The sequence below is a fragment of the Mustela erminea genome, chromosome 21 (genome assembly GCF_009829155.1).
Source record: "Mustela erminea isolate mMusErm1 chromosome 21, mMusErm1.Pri, whole genome shotgun sequence".
NCBI lineage: Eukaryota > Metazoa > Chordata > Mammalia > Carnivora > Mustelidae > Mustela > Mustela erminea.
In genome coordinates, this window is record NC_045634.1 from 12,781,960 (window position 1) to 12,808,699 (window position 26,740).

The window sequence follows — 26,740 nt, forward strand, 5'->3', positions numbered from 1 at the left end:
AAGAGCAGTTCTCACCACTTTGGGTAGAGTCACATATCTGAGAGTCTGATAAAAATTACAGAACCTTTTCTCACTAAATTGAATTTAAACATTTTCATATTGCTTTAGTGTATTCACAGATTCCTGAAGCTCCCTTTTCATCCATATTAAAACGAAGGAAAAAAAATTTGCTGTGTACCGATTTTTTTAAAAAAATCTGTCTCATGATATGCAACAATCAGGTTTTAAAGTACATTTAAAATTTGCCTTATAATAAACGACTATTGGAAAACGAGATGTTGTATCATTCGGATTCGTTGCCCCAAAGTCTTTACCCATAAATACTGCAGGATGCTTCAGGTGTTCAACTGCGGAATTAAATCCAAGTTACTGTACTAGAGTACCTGGGTTCTATGGTCTACGGAATCCTTGAAAAGGGCTGTAAGACCCACGTTACAAAAGAATTTTCTGGATGAAAGGAGTCTTAAAAATCTATTTTAGATCCCCCAAACTTGTAGTTAAGTTTAGCTAGCTTTGATAAGTTTAGTAAGCCTTAGCTAAGATAGTTGGCTATGACCCCTGAAACATAAAAAGTCTTTCCAAAATTTTTTAAATTATAAAGTCAACTAAAAATGTATCAGAATGGTCCCTTCATAAGAACTGAAGAGGACAGGAGGCTTCCTTAAGCAGGGCACATTCTGTTCAATTTAGGGAAGAGAACCCAGTCTTCCATCTGAATCTAAAGAATGCCAGTAACAGGCATATTCCATTCATGTAGTCATTCAACAAATGTTTGTTGAGAGCCTACTAAGTGCAGATTAAGAACGCACTGAACACACATTAGGACACCGAACTGGTCTATGAAGTCCATTCCCACCCAGCAGCCCTAAGTCCTCAGCTCTTCAGAATTCCCCAGAAAAGACCTCGTGCTCCGCCCACTGCGCAGGCGCAGAAGCGACCTACTCCTCCCCTTCCCAGAAGCCTCTGCGCCTGAGCTTGTGCGCACGTGCCTGCGGACTTTGTTCCTGAAGTTTCCTAGGCAGGAGGTGCGAGCAGGTTTGTTTCACGGTGAAGATTTAGATTTTGAGGAACTGACTGGACGAACAAGGATGCGTAAGGTTTGTGGGGAACATGGTGGCGAGGCGGTTTAGAAGCTGGCAAGGTTCTTGGTGAATTAGGGAAAGAATGTTAATGATCACGAAGCTCAGGGATATTTCTTCTAAAAGAATTTTTTTTTTTTTTTTAAGTAATATCTACACTCAGCGTAGTGGCGGGGAGGAACTCTATAGCTTGGACGTGGCCAGGATTCCGGCCCCCTTGATTCTCGGTCCCCAGAAGACCGAAGGGAGCAGTGCGAATGCTGCGTGCCTCAGCGCGGAGCCGGACGCGTCAAGTGTTCGCTTAGCCTTCGTTCAGGCGCCCCCGGGGGCGCTTTCGCGGGGGGCGGGGCGGGGCCGCTCTCGGAGGCGGGCTTCGTCGGGGGCGCCGCCCACTCCGGCCGCAACTTCGGACTCGCGCTGGATCCAGCCCCTCACAAGCGTGTCGGCGGGGATAGCCGAACGCCGCCCGGTGACTGCTGCTCTCGCGGCGTCGCGAGTCGCTGAGCCGCCCGGGTCACCCGGGCTCCCCGCGCGCCGCGTCGCGGCGGAGCAGAGCCCGCGCTCGGACGATGTCCGCCGGCGCCGGCCGCCCGCTGTCTCGCTGCAGGAGCCGGTGGACATCGGGGCGCTCGGGTAGGCGAGGGCGGCTCGGGAGGCGGGCGTGCAGGGTGAGCCCGAGGTGAGCATCCCCCGACGGCCGACCGGGCTGGCGGGCGGGCGGACCTACGCGCCTGCCGCGTGTCCGTGGCGCTTTGGCCGTTGTAAGGGCTGAGTGGAAGTTTTGCGAGGCTACTTCGCCTTGATAGTCCTTGACTTCTTGGGTCACCTCTTTGAACTGATTGAAACTTTTCGGGTCCCACAGTGGTGTGGGTGCAGAAACAGTCTCCTGACCGTCAGGTAGTTGAGTATGAGCCACTACCTAAGCCCGTCCCTACTCAGATCTCTTAAGGCAGTGTCCATCATTTCCACTGATGATTGAATTTATTTGGAATGCTCAGCTTGAGGTACGTACAGGGCCGCTCTGGTGGCCGGGAAAACTACTGCTTAGTAACGTTACAGAAAGCGGAAAGGTCGAAGGCTGTCTGTAACTCCAGGGCTTTAAAAGAGAGCGCAGTTCCCCCTCAAGTTTTAAAAATTGTGGGGTCCAAGTGCAATGTAAAGCACCCCAACACCGTAAGTGCATTGTTTGCCTTTTGGGGTGACAGCTGGATGTGGGACTATTTCGAAGTAGAAAGTGGAAGTAACACGAAGTTATAATTCGCTTATTTAAGTTTTTGAGTTTGCTTTTTGACAATTATGTGTTAAGTGTACAGAGGGAATAGAAATGGTACAAGCTTTAAGAAAAGGGTGATCGAATTCACGTTTTAAAAGTAGTTAATTGTATTTATTAGATAGTCTAAAAAGGTTTTGGGCTTCATTCAAAATACGTCGTTCATTGGAAAGGAGGTTACATTTTAACCTGTCAGTACATGACCTACTAGGGCACTTTTATAAAGTTATTTTCTATTATTCTGAAGGATGACATACTGTACCTGGATTGCAGAATTTTTAAATTAGAGAAAAAAATCATTTTCACAATACCTGAAGATTAATTTTAGAAAATCGGCAATTATGTTTTTTGATAGATGTGTTACTTTGGTCCGCTTTTACTGTGTTCCTGTTTTTTCTCCCATTTATTTCTAAATATTTTTGCTTTCACGAAGGATTTAGGGGATTTGAAGCGCCTACATGTTATGCTGTTTGTGTTGGAATCTGATTAACTGCAAACAGTGAATGTGTTGCACAGTTGGGATTAGTTTTCCTTTAACTCTTACCATTTTTAAAATTAATATTTGTTACTTGTTTTTATTATCGGAAAGGAACTTTTTTTAACAAATATTTTCAGAATACCAGTGTTTTATTCATTGATTTTTTGTTGTTGTTGTATATAAGTGATATTCTAAGGCTGATTTGTTTTTACTTTGTAATACTTTAAGTTTTATGAAATTAGTCCAGGTGTAGACTTATATTGTCAGAAATTGACTTTTTAGGAATAGTTCTATTTTACAAGGTGAAGTGAAGTTGCATAGTAAGCTGAGCAAACTTCAGAAAATTTTAAACTCCTGTACAGAATAAATTTGATGTTTGCTTTAATGAGAACTTTTGCCTGTTAAGATGGTCCCTGAAGTCCGGTAGCAACTCTATATCCTTGGAATGTATAATCCACATAATGCAAAGCCTTTCTAATTACGCTCTTTGAAATTAATGATAGTTGCTTCTGAGAGCCTGTGTCTAATTACAGCAGCTGAGACTTTGGCAAAGCTGCAGCTACTGCTTTAACTAGTGTGGTGGTGGAGATATGTGAACAATTAAATCCTTAACAGAACATAATTTCCATATTGGATGGTTCAGGTAGTACTTATTAGACCCTAGATATATAAAAATATTAACTTTTTCTGACAAGTTTTTTAACCTACTATAACTCAAATTGAGGATTTGGAGGACAATATTGTGATAGAGAAAAATCACTGTTGTATCTAGCTTGTCAGGATACCAAAAAAAAAAAAAGCTAATCCTTTGCTGCTTTCATTAGTCCACAGTTACTACACCTTGTTGTGACCTCTTTTTTTTCTGCACTGTGTGACTTACAAGTAAAAGCATTTAGAGAGACATTTCAAGTTCATGTAAGCATTTTAATGACAGGTGGGTTGTCATTTTAATGACAGGTTGTGAAAGCTGCACCCACAACTCAAGGGGGGAAATACTTTTTTCCAGTGAAGGTAAAAGTTTCTTTTTCACTTTTATAAGCATAAGCTTGTTAGCACTGGTATGTTTATAGGTAGAGCAGCAAAACTGTGAAGTGTGTGTGTGTGTGTGAGAGAGAGAGAGAGAGAGAAAGGAGGGGAATGAGTAAATGGCACTTTTTATATTAAATCAGCAGGAACTATTGTAATCTTCTTGTCTAGAGGTTCTTAACTGAGGATACATGGACTTCAGTGGTTACTTGAAGCCTCTGAGTGTTTGCAAAAAATTTGTGGATTGTGTTGTTTTGCTGAGTTAAACACATATGGCTTCATCAGATTCTGAAAGATGTGAACCCCTCTCCCCCAAAACAGGTATAGTAGTAATAAACTCGAGGTTGTTTTACAGGAACAGATTACCAATTTTATAAACTGAAATAGCTAGATATTAGCAGAAGTAGGACTCAAACTTATGTTTTTGACTGCCTATCCTGCGCTGCTTTCATTAGTCTACAGTTACTACACCTTGTTATAACCTCTTTTTTGATAGGCCAGTGTTCTGTACTCTGTGGCTTACAAGTAAAAGCTATTCAAGACATTTCAAGTTCATGTAAGCATTTTAATGACAGGTCTTAACAAACTATGAGCAAAAAGTGAATTATCATACATAAAGATAGCAACAAATCTTTCATAATATAAATAGATGAAAGCATTGCCACAGTTCTGTGCCATTAATATAAAAGAACAAATGCAAAAGGGACAGAGATTTTATAAAATCAACAAATTCTTTGTTAGAATTACATACTGTAATAGCGGTCAGGAAAGTCTAAGCCCTTTGACCTTGGATTAATACTTTTTTAAAGTTTCTATTCAAATTCCAGTTAACTAACACACAGTGCAGGTGTATAACATAGTATTAACAACTCCACACAACACCTGGTGCCCTCCACAGCAGTCCCCATCACCCATTCCCCGCTCCACACCAAATTCCTCTACACACCCAAGTGTCTCTTGGTCCACCACTCTCTCCCCTGACCCATTTGCTTGTCTGTTCTGTCTCCTAATTTTCACATGTGTATGAAACCACACAGCACTGCCCCTCTCCAGCTGACCCACCCTGCCCAGCAGAACTCCCTCCAGGTTTATATATCTTTTATATTCTGTGGGGGTATATTGCATATGATGACATCTTAAGGCAAGGAATAGGAAGCAACTTCAACAAATAGCAAAAGGACAAATTTTAAAGATAAGTTCCACAAATCCATCTTCCTCTCTCAAAAACCTAACCTTTTATTTTTGCATATCTTTCAAGCCCATTTCAATCAACTAAACTTAGTATTGTAGTTTTTCCAGATTTATTATGTGCCTGCTCATATGAGGCATTTAGTACATACAAATACATGCACTTTATATATATTTGTTCTCTCTTAAAGCTAAAGAGAGAATAGGGTTTCACAGGTCAATAAAATAGCTATTTGAAAAAACGAGGATGAATGTTAGATGATTAACTTTAAACTATAAGAATTTAACCCACTGAGCCACCCAGTTGCCCCAAACTATAAGAATTTAAAAATTATATCTCTCTATGTAATTAAACATACATGAATAATAGTGGCCAACACTTAGTAGCACTGTGTTCTGTAAGTTAGTGTTGTATGTATTGTACATATTAATTTAGTTCATCATACAGCAGGAGAGTATTGATTAACTGAATTAACTTGAGTAGATATTTGTTAATTTTCCAAAGTTTAATATACGAAGAAACCAAAGCATAGAGAGATTAGGAAACTAACTGGTCTGGAGTTGCCCAGTTAAAAAAGGGGCAGAACAGGATTTGGAACTAGGTGATTTGGCTTTACCAAACTGCCATTAAAAATATTTATCTCTGGGGGCGCCTCTGCCTTCGGCTCAGGTCATGATCCCAGGGTCCTGGAATCGAGCCCCACATCGGGCTCCCTGCTCAGCAGGGAGCCTGCTTCCCCCTTCTCTCTCTGCCTGCCTCTCTGCCTACTTGTGGTCTCTCTCTCTCCCTCTGTCACATAAATAAATAAACTCTTTAAAAAAATTATCTCTGATCTATGGCATGAACGAGTCAAGTAATTTTCTTTTAAAAACAGTTTATCTGAACCACTTATGCTTTTTTTTTTGGAAAATTAATAACTGAAATTTTTCTGAGTCTGAAAAAAGCTAATGGCAAATTGTTCTGTTTTGTTCACCTTATATTTATGGACTACTGAAAAGTGGTACTAAAACTTTTAGTCTAACAGAAGACTAGCATAAGAAAAGCCAAGAAAAATGATCTAAGTTCATTTCTTTGCTTAGGGTGCTATAATCAATGATGTTCTAGTTAGTTTGCTTCTAGAGACTCGTTAATACTTGCCTACAAGTTTCTTTGAAGTCTCCACTCTGTCTACTTGGTATAATCCCCATCAGGCTTATTTCAGTATCTTTTTTTAAGAGAGGGAGGCAAAATGAGAAAGAGAGAGGGCTGGGGGAGAGGTGTGCAGAGGGAGAGAGTGTCCTAAGCAGGCTCTGTGCCCAGTGTGTAGTGTAGGCGGAGCTCTTGAAACAGGGCTCAATCTCAAGACCCTGAGATCATGACCTGAGCTGATTTCAAGTGTCAGATGCTTAACCCACTGAACCACCCAGGTGCCCATTAGACACTGCATTATTAAACTGCTTCTATGGAATTTTTGAGAAGTCTGCTTGTCAGGTAGAATCTTAAAATGAATATGATGTTAGAAATAGACAAATTATATTAAAGTCCATTCTTGATATTATTGTTGTTATTTTCTCAAATTTAACTTAAATATGAAAAAAGTAATTTTTAAAGGAACACCCTGATTCTTTTATTAGAGGGATAAATTTATTTAGGATTATAACTGCATATTAGTGCTGGGTATGACTCCATTACAGATATACATGATCCAATATTAAATCGTTATCTTAAAAAAATTATTTTACTTTAACTTTCTGGCCTCAGCCATGCCTTTTTTTAGGTTCAGCAGACCTGGAATAGGTGAGTAATGATTGGTGGCTACATTTTCTATACAAGTTGTGTAGAAAGGTAATTGCTGTTGAATTCTTTGGACCAACAAAGAGAGATAATTTAATATTTTAAGATGAAAAGAACACCTTGAATAGCAAGAACGATTCAGTGCACCATTCATTGAAGTTAAAGGGCAATCTGAGGAATACTGTTGGTTTTTAATTAAAAAACAATCCAGTGCAAGAGGAAAAGTTGATTCAGTGTTGGTTAGTCCTAGTTAGAAATTTTATCAGTATTTCCTGTATTATCTGTATACCTTAATAAGAATGAATATTGTGGGTTCTTAGATAAGACCAATTTTAGAGATTACTTTGTTGTTGGAGAAAATAACTGATAAATTTTCTACAAGGATTAAGTAAGGAGCTCTTTATTATTATTCTTTCTCCTTCAAGAGTTTCATGTGTTTAATTCCCTTGAAAATTGTATGTCATTATCTTTAATCCTCTGATTATTCCTTTGTATTTCCCTAACGCCTTTTTAGAAGTCTCATAGTGGTAATAGATTAGGTACTAATCTTACGCCTTTGCTTTTACAACAATTCCCTAACTCCTTTTATATGTAATTTTCTTCTACACAGAGAATATGCTCAGTTTGGAGTTCAGTTGATTGATTGATCTACTCTTCATCTTTCAGAGCCTGGTAGCATAATTAATATCCATATTTTACACCCTTCTGGCAATACATCTCATTTCTAAGAATTGTCTCTGTTTATATATGCATAGGGAGAAAAGAAGTGGCTTTAGGCTGGCAAGGTGGTGACTTAATGATATCTCATTTGCTTTTCAGTAGTTTTCAGTACATTAACTTGGAGGAAGGCATTCTTTGTATTTAATAATTGGACTCAATAGGTAGTAAGAATTAAGCTTTCATTGTGTTCATCTATAAATTATAGAAGAGGTTGATACATAGAGATAGGTAATCCAGGTTTTCTTCCATGTTGTATGATAGGATGCAAATGATCCTTTGCTAGTTTACTTTATGGTAGAGTGATTCTGTTTTGCTTAAGCCAGTCAGAATTTGGGCACTTGAGAAGGTTGAAAGAAGAGCTAGGACTTGAGGATTGAGTTAGTAAGACTTAATAAGATTTTCTTACCTTTCTGTGTGGCTAGGATGACCCTGGCCTCTTTGTGGAACCTGATCTATTTTTACCAAAGCTCCTAGACTCCAAAGGGAAAGAAACCAGGGGAGTCCTAACCCTTGGGGGCCCCTTAACTTTAATTATTCCCCTGATGGAAAGCAGCTGGACTAGAAGTATTCTTTCCCATAGCCTAGACTCTTGGGATAGTCTTTTAAAGCATATAAATTACTTTTAACTTTACTCTCATTTGACCATGTGTAATTAAATAGATACAGGATCCTCCTTGGCCTGAAGGGGGAGAGTCTTCCCCAAATTTTTAGAGAAATCCATTCATATAGTATAGGACATTAAAACAAAATTCAGAAGTTCTTAGTTACCAAAATCATGGAAGGGTGTGAGTACTAACTTTTGCTTCTAGTTTAGGAAACCCTTCCTTGTTAGAGGTTGGCTGAGGCAACAGACAAGTGAACATGGGTTGTGATAAAATAGTTAAACCACGTAGTTTAAAAGATAGTTCATCTGTTCCCTATTCTGTTTGCTTTCAAAACAACAGACAAAATCTCAGCAACAAATGTACATGAAAAGAGCTTGAGAAGTGAACTGGTAATTCTTAGATCTTTCTTTCCTGGAGTGCCCAGCCCCAAATTTTATGATGCCTGATTATCTGGATTGTTGATTATCAGAGTATGGTCCCTGGACCATCAGCATCACCTGGGAATTTATTAGAAAAAAAATTCTTTGGCCTCAGTTCAGACATACTGAATTAGAAATTCTGGAGGTGGGACCCAGTAATCTGTGTTTCAATAAACTCTCCAGGTGGTTTTGATACATGTCAAAGTTTGAGAACCACTAATCCTAGATCATCAAGAATGGGACCATATTTTTTTGCTTTGCTAGTCCATTGCTTCAGTGTACATACAATTACTACTTATTGCTTATGTGGTATTATTGTTTATATGCACAACAGGAATAGGCAGTTACGTTGTTAATTACATTGGGTTAATTACGTTGAGTGGTACCCAAATTAAAATTATTGGAGTTCTTTTTACTTCCTTATCTTTCCTTTTTGGTGAGTACCTGTAACAGCATAGCTGCTTGATGAAAACTTATTAAATGAATCGGTTGCCTGCCTTCTTTCTGACCCCAAAAAAGGAAAACCACGTTCTTTTTTTCATTTCTCTTGAGTTCTTCCTTTGCAGGAGCATTAAGACTGAAAATGGCTTCCAGTTAAGCACACTTCTTTCTCCTAATAGTGGCACTGTTTGAAAGAGATTGATAATACTAAAAATCAAAAAGAAGAGAAAAAAAGAAACAGTTTTTATGTAGCTGATTGCATATTTTCCTCTTATCTACCAGTAGATTTCAAACCTAGCTTGCTTCAGAATTTATCAGATCACAGATTACTGGGCCTAATTCCTAGAGTTTCTTTTTCTTTCTGTTTTTTTGTTTTTGTTTTTGTTGTTTTTTTAAGATTTTATTTGAGAGAGAGAGAGACTTCTTTAAAAACTGATTCAGGGGCACCTGGGTGGCTCAGTGGGTTATAGCCTCTGCCTTCGGCTCAGGTCATGATTCCAGGGTTCTGGGATCGAGCCCTGCATAAATAAAAACTGATTCAAAGCTCAGCCACCTAAATAATAGAATTTGAGAGGAATATATTGTTTACCCAAAGCTTGCTACACTGATCATTTCTCTGCTTCTCTGCTGCTTTTCATCTCAAGCTTTGTTGATTTTAACTAAGCTACTCCATGGTATTGCTGCCTCACCAATCATTTTGTTTGGCCAGGCAGCTTTGGTGGCCTTAAACTGACACTAGCCCCCTCATGCAAATGCATGCCATAGATACTAGCCCTCAGAGTCACAAGCATATGGAAGTTTCTGAAATGACTTCCCCAGCAGCCCTTCTGATCAGTAGCATCTCTCCTGTCTCCCATTGCTTTTCTCTTAAGCACACTTAATAAGCCCCCAGCCTAGTTTAGCAAAACTCTTTGTTTTTTTGGTTTGAGTTCATGAACCCAGCTTGGGCCAGAAACCACAAAACACTCCACCCACAGACCCTGATAAAGGCATGTGCTTGTCTTGCCTTTCTGCTTGCACTCTGCCTTGATCTTCCCCTCTGGTCCCTTTAGGCATGTCTGGTGCTATCTCCAGGTCCTGTCCTCTTGTGGTCTGTTGAACATTGACTCACTATTCCGACATCCCATGCTGCACTTAGTAACTGTTAATTTGACAAATTCATAGCAAGCATACTTAACTTCCATACCCAAACACATGTTGCTTGTTTATCCTCTGAAGCTGAACTGTTTCTGTATTTTCTGTACTTTAATGCAAGTTCAGAAAGAATGGGAAAAATGACATTTCTTAGGGGTTTTCTCTCACAACTCAACAGCTTTGTAGACTTGACTCCTTGTCACTTTGATTCTTACACATATACCCATTCTTAGCATCTCCTGAAACAGATTAAAATGAAGTGAAACTGAGACTCCCCCCCCCCAACTCTTTTATAAAAGTCTTTTTTTCCTGGCTAAATGGGTAGTTCTAAAGAAGAAAATCTGAAAAATATATCAGTGAATATAGAATTTTCATATTTATTTATTTTTATTTATTTGACAGAAAGAGGGGTCACAAGTTGGCAGACAGAGACAGAGGGGGAAGCAGGCTCCCCGCTAAGCAGAGAGCCCGATGCAAAGCATGATCCCAGGACCCTGAGATCATGACCTGAGTTGAAGGCAGAGGCTTAACCCACTGAGCCACCCAGGTTGCCTCTAGAATTTTCATATTTAATAGAAACTTCACGGGGTGCCTGGGTGGCTCAGTGGGTTAAAGCCTCTGCTTTCGGCTCAGATCATGATCTCGGGGTCCTGGGATCGAGCCCCACATCGGGCTCTCTGCTCAGTGGAGAACCTGCTTCTCCCTCTCTCTCTGTCTGCCTCTCTGCCTACTTGTGATCTCTGTCTGTCAAATAAATAAATAAAATATTTAAAAACAAAAAAAGAAACTTCACTTGCATATTTTCAACCATACCCATACAAACATGTACATCCCTCTGCAGATTAAATTCAGAATTACTGTACTCAATAGGTTCTTGTAGAGAAAGGTATAAAAGACAGGTTTTTTTTCTATTAATGGAATGTCTCACATGAATTTATGGAAAGGCTTACCAAATCCGTACCTTCTTTGTTAAAACTGTAGTTGGTGTTGCTCTATAATTTCACTGTTCCCATAGCCAGTCCTCTATATTCAGGGGTTTGCCACTGTTTGTCATTTCAGAAAGTCTGGAACAGCTCTGTGCAAGTGTTTTGTATTATTATCCTTTCTTGAGCAACTTTCGTGATCGAATTACGAGTATTGGTAACTTCTACCTCCTTATACATATTTTTTATACACTCTGGTTGTGTTAATTTGCATGTTTGCTTCAGATTATTATTAATATACTGACTTTAAAAAATATCTTTTAGTTTACTACAATTATAGTAGACATGGAAATGCCAGTAATCATCAATTTCCAAATGTACATATTATCCTCCTAATTATTACTGAATATTTCATGCTATTATTGATATGTTTATCTGGATAGACCATCACTATTAATTTCTCAGAATTTTTAGTTTCTAAAGTGTCTGGGTAGCTCAGGGGATTAAGCATCTTCCTTTGGCTTAAGTCTATTCCAGAGTCCTGGGATCGAGCCCCAAGTCAGGCACTCTGCTCTGGACACCTGCTTCTCCCTCTCCCACTGCTCCCCTTGTTTGTGTTCATGCTTTCTGTCAAATAAATAAATGAAATCTTTTTTAAAAAAGAATTTTTAGTTTCCAAATTATTTGGCATTTTATTTTCATGTATCAGTCTCTTGTCTTTATTACCTTGATTATACTTACTCCTGATTGCTTCTTTATATTCTCTGCTTTTATTTCTTTGGGTCGCTTAGACGATGACACTTCATTAAAGCACTTTACCAAAACATAGTCAGAACAGTAAAGGGTAACATGTTCTTTCGTTTTTACAGAGTTTTAAAACGGGTAATAGTAACATTTTCTTTTCAAAAGTAAATCTACTATGTCTATTTTAAATACCTTTTTCAGGGCACCTAGGTGGCTCAGTTGGTTAAGTGTCTGCCTTCGGCTCAGGTCATCATCTCAGAGTTGTGGAATCGAGCCCTGCATCAGACTCCCTACTCAGTGGGGAGCCTGCTTCTCCCCCTGTCCTCCCACTTGTGCATTTGCGCTGTCTCTCTCTTTCTTAAGTAAATCAATAAAATATTTAAAAGATAATATATTTTTTATTTTCTTGAATGCTCACTTGGAGAAAAGAAAAACTCTAGAATTTGGAGTCAGTCCAAAGTTTTGTCGGATGTTTCACTAATTAAAAAAATACTTTTTCTTAAAGAATGTGTGGCATTTTAAATTATGTTTAAAGATTTTATTTATTTGAGAGAGAGAATGAGCGGTGGAGAAAAGAGAGAGGAGAAGGAGAAAAAGTGCAACGGTGTGAGAGAGAAGGCACTGAGACTTGTGGCAAAAAGACTCCTTCCTCCCCTCAAATGAAATAGCACTAAAAGGAAAGCAGAAATCGGGAGAAAAAAAATGAAGGGGACAATAAAGTGCTTATTCTGGAGGGTACTTCCGACCATAATTCTCTTCTTGTCTTCCTTTTTCTTTTTTTGTAGGTATTCCTTTGTCATTTTTCATGTATAGACTGAATCCTGATCATAACTGTATGATGGTCGATACCATTGAGGAGTGGTAAGTATCAAATAATGATTTTGCTACTGCTGTTATTTACAATACTGTATTGACTTTTTTTCAACCCACTATCGATAATTTACTTTGTAACTGACTTATAAATAATTGGGCAATAAAAAAGATATGTGAAAAATATGTATTTTTTTCACACATTGGAGGAATACTTTTAAAGTATCTTTTGCAGTAAATATTTATTGGGTACTTATTTTATGAGGATCTCTGATTGATGCTGGAGATCAAAAGACGGATAAATATTGACCCATACAAAATTGACCTTAATTTAGCATAAGTATTCAGTTTTTGAATAGCTAAATTGGAAAGTCAAGCCAATATGTAGATATTGCTTAGAACATATGTGTTATTTGAGGTTTGGAATTACCTTTGAACTAGTACTTAAACAATAAGAAACTTAGTTATTTTAAAGCCAGATTTTTTGCATTGCTCTATTTTTAATCAAAAGTAGTATTGTGTGCATGTCATATTTGTGTTAATAAAACCATAAAACTACCAAAAAAATGGAATTGTTACATTTGGTCACCCATCTGTTAATCAGATGGGTTTTAAATTATATTTGCTTGATTCTAAAAAAAAACCATCTCCGAGGATGGAAATTAGATTAACTGTTGACATTTAAAAAATAAAAGTGCCATTATCATAGAAGTACTCTAAGGAAATAAGTTTTCTAGTAAGGCTCTTTAACTTGTGAAGCTGTCAAACTTTTATGACATCAACTTGCATACATGGTACTATTTCTTGCATAGGCCTCTATGTAGAACCACAGAAAGAATGTAAACAAATAGAACCTGAAAGTGGTAGAAAGAGGGATAGGTATAGGAGGAAGCAAAACATTTTATAGTTTACAATACAGCTTTAGGTCTTAGTGAAACACAGATGAGAAGAGTAACATTAGAGCACACATTTAGTGAGTGACAGAATCAGGACAAGAAACCATGTCTGCTGATTTCTTATATAGAGTGCTTTCTTAATTGTATCATAAATACTTAGAAATGATTCTTTTTCAAGCTGATTTCATAAAGACAATTTGGTAGGAAAGTGAGAAGTTGGATTGTTAAGTCACAGGAGTTTTTAACTGTAGCCAGGTGAGCCTCAGCTACTTGTAACTGGGCCTGAGAATTTAAGGTGTTTTTCTGTGAATGTTTTAACTAATTGCTGTGATCAGTTCCTGACTTTTTTGCATTTGGGGAAAAAATTGCTTGTTCAATCTTAGCAAAGTCTTCAAAACAAATCTGAGAGCTTTTCTTAGTTTTTTTTCTTTTTAAAAAAAATTTTTTTAATAAACATATAATGTATTATTAGCCCCAGGGGTACAGGTCTGTGAATCACCAGGTTTACACACTTCACAGCACTCACCATAGCACATACCCTCCCCAATGTCCGTAACCCCACCACTCTCTCCCTATCCTCCTCCCCTGGTCACCCTCAGTTTGTTTTGTGACAATAAGAGTCTCTTATGGTTTGTCTCCCTCCCGATCCCATCTTGTTTCATTTATTCTTTCCCTACCCCCCAAACCCCACAGGTTGCATCTCCACTTCCTCATATCAGGGAGATCATATGATAGTTGTCTTTCTCTGATTGGTTTATTTCGCTAAGCATAATACCCTCTAGTTCCATCCGTGTTGTCGCAAATGGCAAGATTTCATTCTTTTGATGGCTGCATTGTATTCCATTGTATTCCATTACCACATCTTTATCCATTCATCTGTTGATGGACATCTAGGTTCTTCCCATAGTTTGGCTATTGTGGACATTGCTGCTATAAACGTTCAGGTGCACGTGCCCCTTTGGATCACTAGATTTGTATCTTTAGGGTAAATACCTAGTGATTGCTAGGTTGTAAGGTAGCTCTATTTTGAACTTTTTGAGGAACCTCTATGCTGTTTTCCAGAGTGATTGCACCAGCTTGCATTCCCACCAACAGTGTAGGAGGGTTCCCCTTTCTCTGCATCCTCACCAGCATCTGTCATTTCCTGACCTGTTAATTTTAGCCATTCTGACCTGTGTGAGGTGGTATCTCATTGTGGTTTTGATTTGTGTTTCCCTGATGCCAAGTGAGGTGTGGAGCACTTTTTCATGTGTCTTGGCTATCTGGATGTCTTCTTTACAGATATGTATGTTTATGTCCTCTGCCCATTTCGTGATTGGATTATTTGTTCTTTGGGTGTTGAGTTTGCTAAGCTCTTTATAGATTTTGGATATTAGCCCTTTATCTGATATGTCGTTTGCAAATGTCTTCTCCCATTCTGGCAATCGTCTTTTGGTTTTGTTGACTGTTTCCTTTGCTGTACAAAAACTTTTGATCTTGATGAAGTCCCAATAGTTCCTTTTTGCCCTTGCTTCCCTTGTCTTTGGTGATGTTCCTAGGAAGAAGTTGCTGCAGCTGAGGTCAAAGAGGTTGCTGCCTGTGTTCTCCTCAAGGATTTTGATGGATTCCTTTCTCACATTGAGGTCCTTCATCCATTTTGAGTCTATTTTTGTGTGTGGTGTGAGGAAATGGTCTAGAGCTTTTCTTAATTTTATTTGATAATTCTCAGATTTTTTTGTCAACATTTCATAATACATTTATTACATTCACGCTCAGGTAGTAAGATTTTATTCTTCCCTAGTAGTCCAAATTGGTATAATTTTACTATAAATCTCTGGGAGTTTAGCTAAATAGTTCATTTTAACATATGACATTTTTCTTTTGATACAGTATATCTTTCTAGAGAAGTATTTGATATGGGCACTGGTTTTCAGAAGCACACAGGTTCTACTTGTCTAAATCTTCTACGTCTCAGTAAAACAAGTATCAACAGAGTAGAGCTATTCTCTTGGGAATTATGTTGGCTTTTTTCTTTTCTTTCTTTTTTTAATCTTCCTCAATATTTGCTGTAGTGAGTCTAGGTAGCTACTGGAATTACTGTGTAGTTACTATAAACCCTTGTGTCTGATTCATAGCAATGGCCCCAAGGGAAGGTAGGACTCAACAGATGGCTCATCTTTTCCAAAAGGATTTGCTGATATTTACATGGTACTCTTTCTAAAAGATTCTGAAATTTGGGTGTGGCAGAAAAAACAAGATGACCAGAAAAGAAATAAGATAGTCTTGATGTCCATCTTAAACAAAATTTAAAGTATAATAAAACTACTCCAGCTTCCTTTATTTTAAGTTTTCCATTAATCTTCTATGAAGAAGATGGAAATGCTCTAGAAACATCTTTTATTTAATAATTTCTACCTTTTGTGTGTAAGACTAAGGGGCAGGGTTTTTTTTGTTTGTTTGTTTCTTTGTTTTACATAAGCAATCTCTACACCCAATACTGGGCTCAAACTCACTACCCTGAGATCAAGAGCTACATGTTCTACCCACTAAAGTGCCCCAGAGGGGCAGTTTTTTTTTTTTAAACCAAGTTGTGATTATCATTTTTCTATGTTTAGGCATTCCCAGCATCCTTCTCTCCTGCTAAGCCAAACCTCAAGAACTTGAAAAACAGTTAAAGATAGAATTTCCTGAGTCACTACACTGATGAAATTGAACTTTCTTTAAATGTATGTGTTCATGAAGTGTAGAAGCACCTGGGTGGCTCAGTCAGTGGGGTATCCAACTCTTGGTTTAGGCTCAGGTCATCATCTTGGGGTTGTGGGATCAAGCCCTACATAAGGCTCCACAATGACTGTGGAGCCTGCTTGGGATTCTCTCTCTTCCTGTCTCCCCACCCCCAACTCATGCCTGCTCTTTCTCTGTCTCAAAACATAAAATAAAACAATAAAAAATAAATTATGTGTTCACAAAGTGTTGACATATAAACTTTTAGATACTTATAAATTTATCTAATAGGAAAAGTGTTTCAAATAAGGCTATATAGATGTTGAATCTGAAATCAGAAGAAATCTGATGCTCAGCCAGATGCTGCTACCCAAATTGATAGACAAAAGTTAACAACATTCTGTAAGTGAAACAAAAGAATTACTTAATAGATTTTACTGACAGCAATTTGGGGGCATTCTCTGTTCCTTCAAGGGGTTATAAGCTTCTAGTCCATGAAAAACAATGTACTGTTTAACTTTTCCTCTTCAGTACGCCCCCCACCCCCGCCATTTAACAGACATTTACTGAATTCTGTGTGTAGTTAGGTGTTCATTATGCTGTATGTTTTTTTGGGTATGAGCTTTTTTTCTTCTCATGACACAGATCACTATCTTTTTGATTATGACCTTACTCTTTATGTTAGTTCAACCTCATCTATTGGAGAGCTTTGAAAATTCTCCAGTATTCCTATTTTTTCTCTGAGTGTTCTATTTGTTTATTATGGCATCAGAAGGAATAACCCCTTCCAGTTTTCTGTCACCACCCCATTCCTTTGCATGGGTCTGGACCTTTCTACTCTTGGTCTCCTCAGTATAATGCTTCATTTCCACTTGAAAACTCATTACCAGAAAGTAATACTGGCCACTGTGTTAGGTTGCGGACACACTCTTTAACCCCCCTCCCTTTTTTTTTTTCCTACATGCCTTTGTGGAGCCCAGCTCTGAGCTTAAACTACAACCCCAAGATCAAGAACTGTGCTGAGATCAGGAGTCAGATGCTCAATTGACTGAGCCACCCAGGCGCCCCTTTTTACCTTTTTGACTGCAGTCTCTTTATATGCTTCCATTCCATCTTTGCTGTTGTGTTTTTTAGCTTCATTGTAATCTGTTTCTCTCTTTTTTTAAAATTTAATTTAATTTTGTGTGTATGTGTTCCAAAATTCATTGTTTATGCATCACACCCAGTGCTCCATACAATATGTGTCTACTTGCTTTTAGGTATACATATGCAAGAGCTTCTCTGGGGTAATGGTTTCTAGAGATGTGGGTTTTAAAATTTGCTGTTTCCACCCTAACTGCTGTGTATGCAATCCAGTTCAAACACCAACCACTAGAGCCTGGGTAGCTTAGTTAGTTAAGCATCTGAGTCTTGATTTTGGCTTAGGTCGTGATCTCAGGGTAGTGAGATTGTGCCCCATGTCGGGCTCTGCCCAGGGCCTGGAGCCTGCTTGGGATTCCCTCTCTCTTTCCCCCTCTGCTCCTACCTCCCTTCTTTCTCTAATTGTCTCTCTCATTCACTGTCTCTAACTCCTTCTCTAAACACACATACACACACAAAACCCTAATCACCTGGGCTTAGTGGCAAATGTCACAAGTTAAGAGCTTAGTGTGCCCTTACTTCAGATGCCAATCACAAGTGGGTTCCCCAAGCCTTTCACACTTGTGACCAAGTTAAAAATTCAAGAGTTCCCACAAACCCTTCAGTTTCAGTAATTCACTAGAACAACACACAGAACTCAGGAAAGCACTGTACTTAAAATTGCAGATTATTACAGGGACATACATAGAATGGGGTCTGGGAGGTTCCTGAACACAGAGCTTCCATGTCCTCTCTCCATGGAGTCTGGAAACATCACCCTTCCAGCACATCAGTGTGTTCACCAATCAATAAGCATCCTTGAGCTTTAGTGTATAGTGTTTATTGGGGTTCCATTAAGAGGCACAATTAATTAAATCATTGGACATATAACTGAACTCATTCTGCTGCCCTTTTCCCAGGTGGAGCAACTGAAATTCCCAACCCTCTGATCACATACATGGTCTTTCTGGTGATCAGCCCCCATTCTGAAGCTAGGTAGGGGCCTACCATGAGTCACCTTTTATCATAACAAAATCAGTTCTTTCAGGAAATTCCAAGGGTTTTTGAAGCTCTTTGCACAGGACAAAACCAAATGTATTCTTTATACAGGTTCCCTTTCATCACCTTTCAAATTTAAGACGTAAAGAACTTTTGTTAATGAGTCTATTAATGTTTACTGTACCACGTTAAAATCAAGACATTTTTAACATACTAATTTTTCATTTAGAAATAACACAGTCATCACATGTTGATATAAGTAATATTTCAATGAAGAATAACTATTTCCCAAAGTAGAGTGCTGTTGTTTTCCATTATTGCAAATCAGGCTTAATAGAAGTCAGGTGAATTCTCATACCTGCTTCTGCATTTAGTCTTCCGGAGTTTTTGTTGTTTTGGTTGGAGAATATGAAGAAATATGACCTCACAGATAATAGTTGTAAAGAGGACCTTGCTGACACCTTGAAATATTCTTGGGGATCCTCAGAAGTTTTTGGATCACACTTTGTGAATTGATGCTTGATATCTAGAGAATGGAGTTGTTAGGTCAGAAGGTAATGCACATCTTCAAGCTTACAAGATAATGCCTAATTTTATTCTTAAGTGACTGTACCGGCTTACACAATCACCAGAAATATATGAGAATTCTAGTTGTTCTGCACCTTTTGTAGCATTTGATATTGTCAGGACTTTAATATTTTCTGATCTGCAAGGTATGGAAAAAATATACTTTATTGTAGTTTTAAAATTTTGTGTTTTTGTTTTCCATGTGGCTAGGTACTCTTTAAATATAGATTCCCCACTGATTTGAAATACCAATATTAGCATCTTCAAAATCCTGGGGATTTTTTGGTGTTTTTTCTGCCTGTGATGTTCCATTGTTTTGTTTTGTTTTGTTTTTTGTCTCAGTAACCATAGTTTTAAGTTGCCTATTACTTACTATCCTCTTTCTTAGTAATAAAACCTAAATTTAATTGAGTGATTGTATACCCAGCTAATTAAAATTGCTGTAATTATCAAATAAATTATAATATTTAATAGTGCCAGTTTCCGTCCTCTAGTTACTGTCTCAAATTTCCTTGATTGTTTTCTTTTTCCATATATCCTTTAGTATTATTTTTGTCAACCTAAGGATTGAATCAACTTTAAGGACTTAACGTAGAAAGATTTTGCATATTCACAATAATAAGAACTCCTCCTCAAGAATAAATTATGCATGTTCCATCGTTAAGCAAATCCTTTATGTCCCTCAGTATTTTAGAAGTCTTCCTATCAGCCAGGCAATTTCTTAAGTTTATTCTTAGATATTTTATACTTTCTGTTACAATAGTGAGCAGATTATTTTCATTTTTAAGAGCTTATAAATTTGTGAAGATAAAAATTAAGGTAATAAAGATATAAACTGAAAAATCTCTCTCTTCCCCATTCCTAAATCCCCTAGGGTTCCTTTCTCCATAGACAACTAATATTATCTTTTTAAAGATAATTTATTGACATTTAGCAAAACACTCTTATTCTTCTATTTTATTATGGAAATTTCTAACATATATGAAAATAGAATACTATAATGAAGCCCATTTTCAAGGTTCAGCAGTTAGAAACTGGGTAATTTTAAAGCATACAAGTCAGATATTATATCACTCTTTTTTTAAAGTGCGTGTATATGTGTGTTAAGTCAACTAGTGATTTTAAATCAACTTTATTGAGAATGCAACCTAGGAAAAAGCTATAAAATATATGAAGAAGGGGTTAAGAAACATGAATAAAGGTAGAAATTTGAACGTAGATAACTAGAAGTTCTAAGGAAATAAAACAATGCCACAACAATATTCAAAGATAAATTTGCAGAGAATTTCACATAAATGTTACAGTTACCAAACCTTAAATACAAGAAGTCCCTGATATACTTATATTAGAATGTTATAATGAAAATGCAGAATACCAGGGACAAAGATTTTTAAAAGTTATCAGAGAAAAAAGCTTTACTTATGAGTGACAGTTAGATTGGAGGTGATTTCTTAATAAGAGCAGTGGATGGTAGTAAGTAGTGGGATAATATCGTAAGAATGCTGAGAGAAAATGGCAATCAGTCTAGAATTCTATACCCAGGAAAATTTAACTTGATACAGCAGGTCTTTAAAAAAAAAAAAAATAGAATTTGTCATTAAGTTGTAAAGATTTAAAACATTCCCTCTAAGTCCAGGGTAAAGACCAAGGCACCTGATATTATCATTTATATTTGACATATGTTAGAACTTGCAGCCTGCCCAGCATGGCAGGCATAAGAAATAAATGGTGTAGTAATTGGAAAAAAAGAAGTAAACAGAAAATCGTTAATATATGCCCTTCATCAATCAGAGAGGTTGTAGTTGTTTATGAAGACAAATTATTAGAATTAATAGGAGCTTAACAATGTTATTATGTAGTCAATGCATAGAAACAAGTTTCACTGAAGGTCATTTTGCCTAATAGTTAAGGGCATTCGCTCTGATGCCAGACTGCCTTGCTTTGAATTTCAGATTCAACAAACACTTCCTAGCTATGTATCTTTGAGCACATTATTTAACTTAAACCTTTTCCCATAATTTATAATAAAGGTATCTTATAGGGATATAATGATTAGATGGGTCCATATATATCTAAAGCACTTAGATAAGTGTCTGATTCCTAATAAGTGTTACCAGATTAATGTTAGTCGTTATTATCATCCTGAATGCCATTTTAAACATTAGCAGTGAATAAATAAAACTTTTAAAAAAGATAACGTGTAGTAATTCTAAATTTATGAAGAACTTAGAATAAACTCTTTAAAACATGTTAGACCCTCATGGAAAAAATAAGGCTTTACTGAAAGATATTAAAGACATGAATAAGTGGGGAGATAGCCCATGTTTAAGACAGGAAGACTCGTAAAATGATGTCCTTGATCAGTGGTAGATTCAGTGAATTTTCAATTAAAGCCTAAGCAAGATTTCTTATTAGACAAACATTTTAAAATATGTATGTAAAAGCAAAGATGATTCAGAAGAACAAGATTTGTTTTTTCTTTTCTTTTGGTTTTGTCCAAACATATATCAATTACTCTGTGGTATGGTGTTGGTGCAGGAATACAGAAAAACATCAACCAGTAAAACAAATCAGAGAGCCTAGAATTCATGCATATATTGAAAGTTGATTTATGTTAAAGATATCATAGATAAACAGGGAAAAAATTTTCAAGTAAATGCTAGCATGATTTGATACTGATACGGAAAAATTGAGCCCTTCTTACTTACCTCAGACCAAAATGAATTTCAGGTGATTTAAAGACTTAAAAGTAAAAAACAAAACTATACAACTTTTAGAAGAGAATAGAGAAGATTATATAAACCTTGGGGAAAATAATTTCTTAAATTTGATCAAAACCAAAAATAAATCTAAAGGAAAAGTTCATAATTTCAACTACAGTAAATATTTTTGTTCAATAAAGTAAAAAAATAAGTTCAAAAAAGAGGGAAAGTTATTTGCAACAAGTATGATTGGTGAAGAGCTAGGATCTGAAAAAAAATTTTTGCAAATCTATAGAATAAATAGCTTCATAGAAAAGTGGGTAAAAAACTTGAACAGGCATATCACAAGTTTGAGAAAACAAATGACCAATAAATATACTCAGTCTCATCAAAAATCAAATAGATGCAAAATAACCATAGTGAGATAGCATTGACAGATACCAGATTGGCAGAAATTAGTCTGCTAGTATCAGACTATTCCAGATAGTGAGGTGAGGATATGGTACAACTAGAACTCTTCACACACTGCTGGTAATAGGATAAAAAGTATAATAATAGAATGAGAAATTAAACTACGCAAAAACTAAAATTTTGCTATGGAAAACAAATGCCATAAATTAAGACAAAAATATTGTAACACTTATTATGACAAAAACTAATTTCTCTGTACACAGAGTCCTTACAAATCATTTAAAAACCTGTAAAAAGAAAAAATGGAGAAAAAGATAGGAACGAGTGATAGGAAAAAAATAACCTCGCTAGTAATGAAAGAAATGCAAATTAAAACCACAAGATTCTCTTTTTGTTGTTGTCTAAAATTAGCTTGATAAAATACTAAAAAAAAAATTGAAGAGAATATTCTCTTATTTCCCTTATATAAGTAAAAATTAATTAAAACAATAGTAAAAGCCAAATAAAGTTGAATTATTAAAAGACTGAGAAAGCACCACCTGAAGTCAGGATTATGAAGTCACAAAAGTCAGGGGAAGAGTATTATTTCAGGAACAGATTAGTCAACAGTATTGAAGGTAGAAAGGCCAAGTAAGTTATGAGCCAGAAGTGTACTTAAATGAGTGAGATACTGGTGTGAAAAATCACTGGTGACTGAAGATCGCTATTCAGGTGGAGTTGGAAATAGAAATAGATTGAGAAGGGAGTGGGAGTTGATGTAAATAAGGACAAATGTGATCTAGCAGATTCTTCTTTGTTTTTATTTTATTTTTATTTTTAAAGATTTTATTTATTTATTTAAGAGAGAGAGAGAGACCACAAGTGGGGTGAGGGGCAGAGGGAGAGGGAGAAGCAGACTCCCCACTGAGCAAAGAGCCCAGTGGGGGCTTTATGCCCGGACCCTGGGATCATGACATAGCTGAAGATGGACACTTAACTGACTCAACCACCCAGATCCCCCTTCTCCTTTGTTTTAAATGTGATCAGGTTTGAACTTGTTTAAATGCTTTTGGGAAGAGAAGCAAAGTGAGTCGGGATGAAATTCAGAATTCATTGGAGAGATAATAGGAGAAAGAGCCTTGAAACAGAAATCATGAAACTTAGTTTTTATTGTCCCAAATCTTTGATATTTAGTTGTTATTTGATATTTACTTCATCTCTAATGGGTTGGCATACTTTTCTATAAACGGTTAGATAGTAAACATTTTAGTCTTTGTAGGCCATAGGGTCTCTTGTCACATTTACTCAGCTATGGTTTTTAATAGTAAAGCAGCTGTAGATGATAGATAGATTGAGGCTGTGTCCCAGTAAAACTTAATTCAAACTTACATTTGAATTTCATGTAATTTTTAAGTGACATGAAACACTATTCTTGATTTTTTGTCATTTAGCTTGTAGTCCATATGAAAACTAAGAGTAGGCTATAATTTGCCAATCCCTGATCTGTAAAATGAAAAATAGGGCAAAAATATATTTCATCTCTGCACTGTGTAGTTTTAACTGAGGGATTCTTGGCTTAATTCCACTACATGTATATGTAGTTTATCATATGTATGATCTGATTTAACCTTTTGTTTATCAGAAATAATTCTTAGTCTGAACCCTTTAGCATTCTACAGAAGAACTCAGAATTTACTTTTGTGACTAAAGTTCTGAGAATGTTGCTTATTCATCATTTATTTATTCATCGGGAACTCTGTCCTGAGATTACTAGAAGAGGAATGAACGATCTTTGCTGATGATCATTACGTATCGTCATTACAGTAATTACTGTAATATTCTAAAATAGACTTTTTTCAAGTATATTTTGGGATGTAAAATGAATAGAAAATCAGAATTTGGCACAAATAAAAGGTAATTGTAAAAATAAGTTAGAATAGAGCAGTATTATTTGCCAGAAAATTCTGAAACTAAGGCATTTTTTGTTGTTAAAGAGAGATCAACAAACTTTCAGAGATTTTAAAGTTAATAACAAGCTGACTCGTATAAAAGTTTGAAGGAGAACTGAAAAAAACTTTCTCATTAATGCTTTGTGTATCTGGAATTATTCTCAGTTAATTTATGTTAGGAAACCTTTTCATAAGTGATAGCAGTTGAAACTTATTAAAGATTGAAGGTTTTTAGTTGAAATACCTAATTCTCTTATTAAGACTCCTATAGTAATCAGATAAAAGACTTTGGGGTTTATTCAGTAATCTCTAATCTTCCAAGCATTTCAAGTCCTCAGCGTTTGGTGATGGTCTTAGGAAACCCAGTACAAATATTATAGAGAGCACAAGCAGGGGAGCAACAGACAAAGAGAGAGGAAAAAGCAGGCTCCTCACTGAGCAGGGAACCTGATGCAGGGCTAGATCCCAAGCTCCTGGGATCAAACCCTGAGCTGAAGGCAGACACTTAACTGACTGAGCCACCCAGGCTTCCCCAAATATTCTTTTAAAATAGACCTCTGTGTGAGGTATTGATACTATTATTAGTCTCAAAGAAATTAGGCATTTTGCCTGTCATAATATTATTAGTTAATGGTAGAACCAAAATTAGAAACATGATTTTTGCCTTTCTTGCCATCTGTCCCTGTGAAATAAAAGGTATAAAGGCAAGCTAAAGAGGAAAGGGAAAAGATTTGGGAATTTCTGGGAGTGAAATAATGTGAGTCTCAGCCTGAAGGAGAAAACTTGGATGAAGTGTTGGATGAAGAATGAATTTTACTTAGACAGAAAAATCCTAACAGCCTACTGTTGAAAGGAAGCAGAAATAAGGGAAACAAAGCCATTCTTGTTTTATTCTTGATTTAAAAGGTAGTGCTTCTGATATTTAGCAATTTGCCATAAATTTTTGGTACATACTCATCAAATTATGTTTCTGTCAGTTCCTCTTTACGAAACTTTTTAAAAAAATAAGTGAATTTTGAATTTGATAAGATGCTTTTCTGCATCTATTGAGATAATCACTTTTCTTTTTTAGAAGGTTTATGTAGTAAATGAAATGTACATATTTCTATTGCTAAATCTCCCTTTTGTTTCTAGGATGTACTCTGCATCTATTGAGATAATCACTTTTCTTTTTTAGAAGGTTTATGTAGTAAATGAAATGTACATATTTCTATTGCTAAATCTCCCTTTTGTTTCTAGGATGTACTCTGCTTATTTATGATACATTAATATCATTTTTATTTTCATAATCCATTTGTAACTACTCATTTAATTTCTTCTTAATAGTATTAAGATGATGAATTCTTTTAATTCCTTCTTGAATCACTTTTAGTAAGTTTTTCTTAGAATTATTTTGTATAATACTTTTTTTTATTCATTTAGAGAGAGAGAGTGAGCACAAGCAGGGGCAAGGACAGAGGGAGAGAAAATTTCAGGCAGACATTGTGCTGAGCAATGGAGCTTAACTGAGGCCTGGATCTCACAGTCTTAAGATTATGACCTCACAATCCTGAGATTATGACCAGAACTGAAATCAAGAGTCAGATGCTTAACTGACTAAGCCACCCAGGCGCCCCTTGTATAATCCTTAAATGTATTAGCTTAAATCTGCTCATAATATACAAGTCCTATATGAAAGATGTTTTAGTTGTTGGGAAACCTTTTTGCTTTTGGGTTGTTTGATCTTCTTTCATTCATTCATTCATTCAAGTATCTGTTAAGAACTTAATATGTGCTGTGCCCTGTGCATTAACTATTCCTGAAATTTTTTAAATTGATTTTTCTCTTTCTTTTTTTTATTATGCTGTATTAGTTACCATAAAGTACATCATTAATTTTTGATGTTGTGTTCCATGATTCATTATTTGCATATAACACCCTATGCTCATTCCAGCACGTGCCCTCCTTAATACCCATCACCAGGCTAACCCATTCCCCCACTCTCCTCCCCTCTGAAATCCTCAGCTTGTTTCCTGGAGTCCATAGTGTCTCATGGTTTGTATCCCCTTCTGATTTCCCCCCATTCAGTTTTCCCTTTCTTCTCCTAATGTCCTCCATGCTATTCCTTATGTTCCACATATGAGTGAAACCATATGATAATTGCTTTTCTCTGCTTGACTTGTTTCACTTAGCATAATCTCCTCCAGTTCCACCCATGTTGATGCAAATAGTGGGTATTCATCCTTTCAGACGACTGAGTAATATTCCATTTGTACATATGAACCACATCTTTTTTATCTGTTCATCTGTTGAAGGGCATCTCTGCTCCTTCCACAGTTTAGCTATTGTGTACATTCCTGCTATGAACATTGGGGTGCATGTGTGCCTTCTTTTCACTATATCTGTATCCTTGGAGTAAATAACCCAATAGTGCACTTGCTGGGTCATGAGGGTAGCTCTATTTTTAACTTTCTGAGGAACCTCCATACTGTTTTCCAAAGTGCGGTAGCAACTTGCATTTCCACCAACAGTGTAAGAGAGTTCCCCTTTCCCCACATGCTCTCCAACATTTGTTGTTTCCTTGCCTTATTAATTTTTGCCATTCTAACTGGTGTAAGGAGGTATCTCAGTGTGGTTTTGATTTTGATTTCCCTGATGGCTAATGATTCTCTTTCTACTGCTCACCTAGAATAACCCAGGACCTAATAGGACAGCCTCAGCATGAATAGTCAGAATTCAGACTTCCTGATTTTATTTTTACATATATAAAAATAAGTGATATATGTAAATACATGTACAGTGGTTATAGAACTATTGTATATATT

General features: G+C 36.7%; 1 protein-coding gene across 6 annotated transcripts in view; it reads left to right on the forward strand.

The window, feature by feature from the left end:
• Positions 1-987: 987 nt before the first annotated feature.
• Positions 988-26,740, forward strand: part of TEX15 (testis expressed 15, meiosis and synapsis associated) — an 83,671-nt gene continuing 57,918 nt past the window's right edge. The window contains exons 1-3 of one of the 6 annotated variants that reach the window (XM_032329274.1): positions 1,796-2,083; positions 3,785-3,838; positions 12,587-12,662. The gene's annotated coding sequence lies outside the window, so the exon portion shown is untranslated. Of the gene's footprint in view, positions 1,098-1,693; positions 1,713-1,795; positions 2,084-3,784; positions 3,839-12,586; positions 12,663-22,670; positions 22,766-23,754; positions 23,902-26,740 lie in introns of those variants that run through there. The other 5 variants (XM_032329276.1, XM_032329277.1, XM_032329275.1 and 2 more) reach the window with 5 other exon arrangements.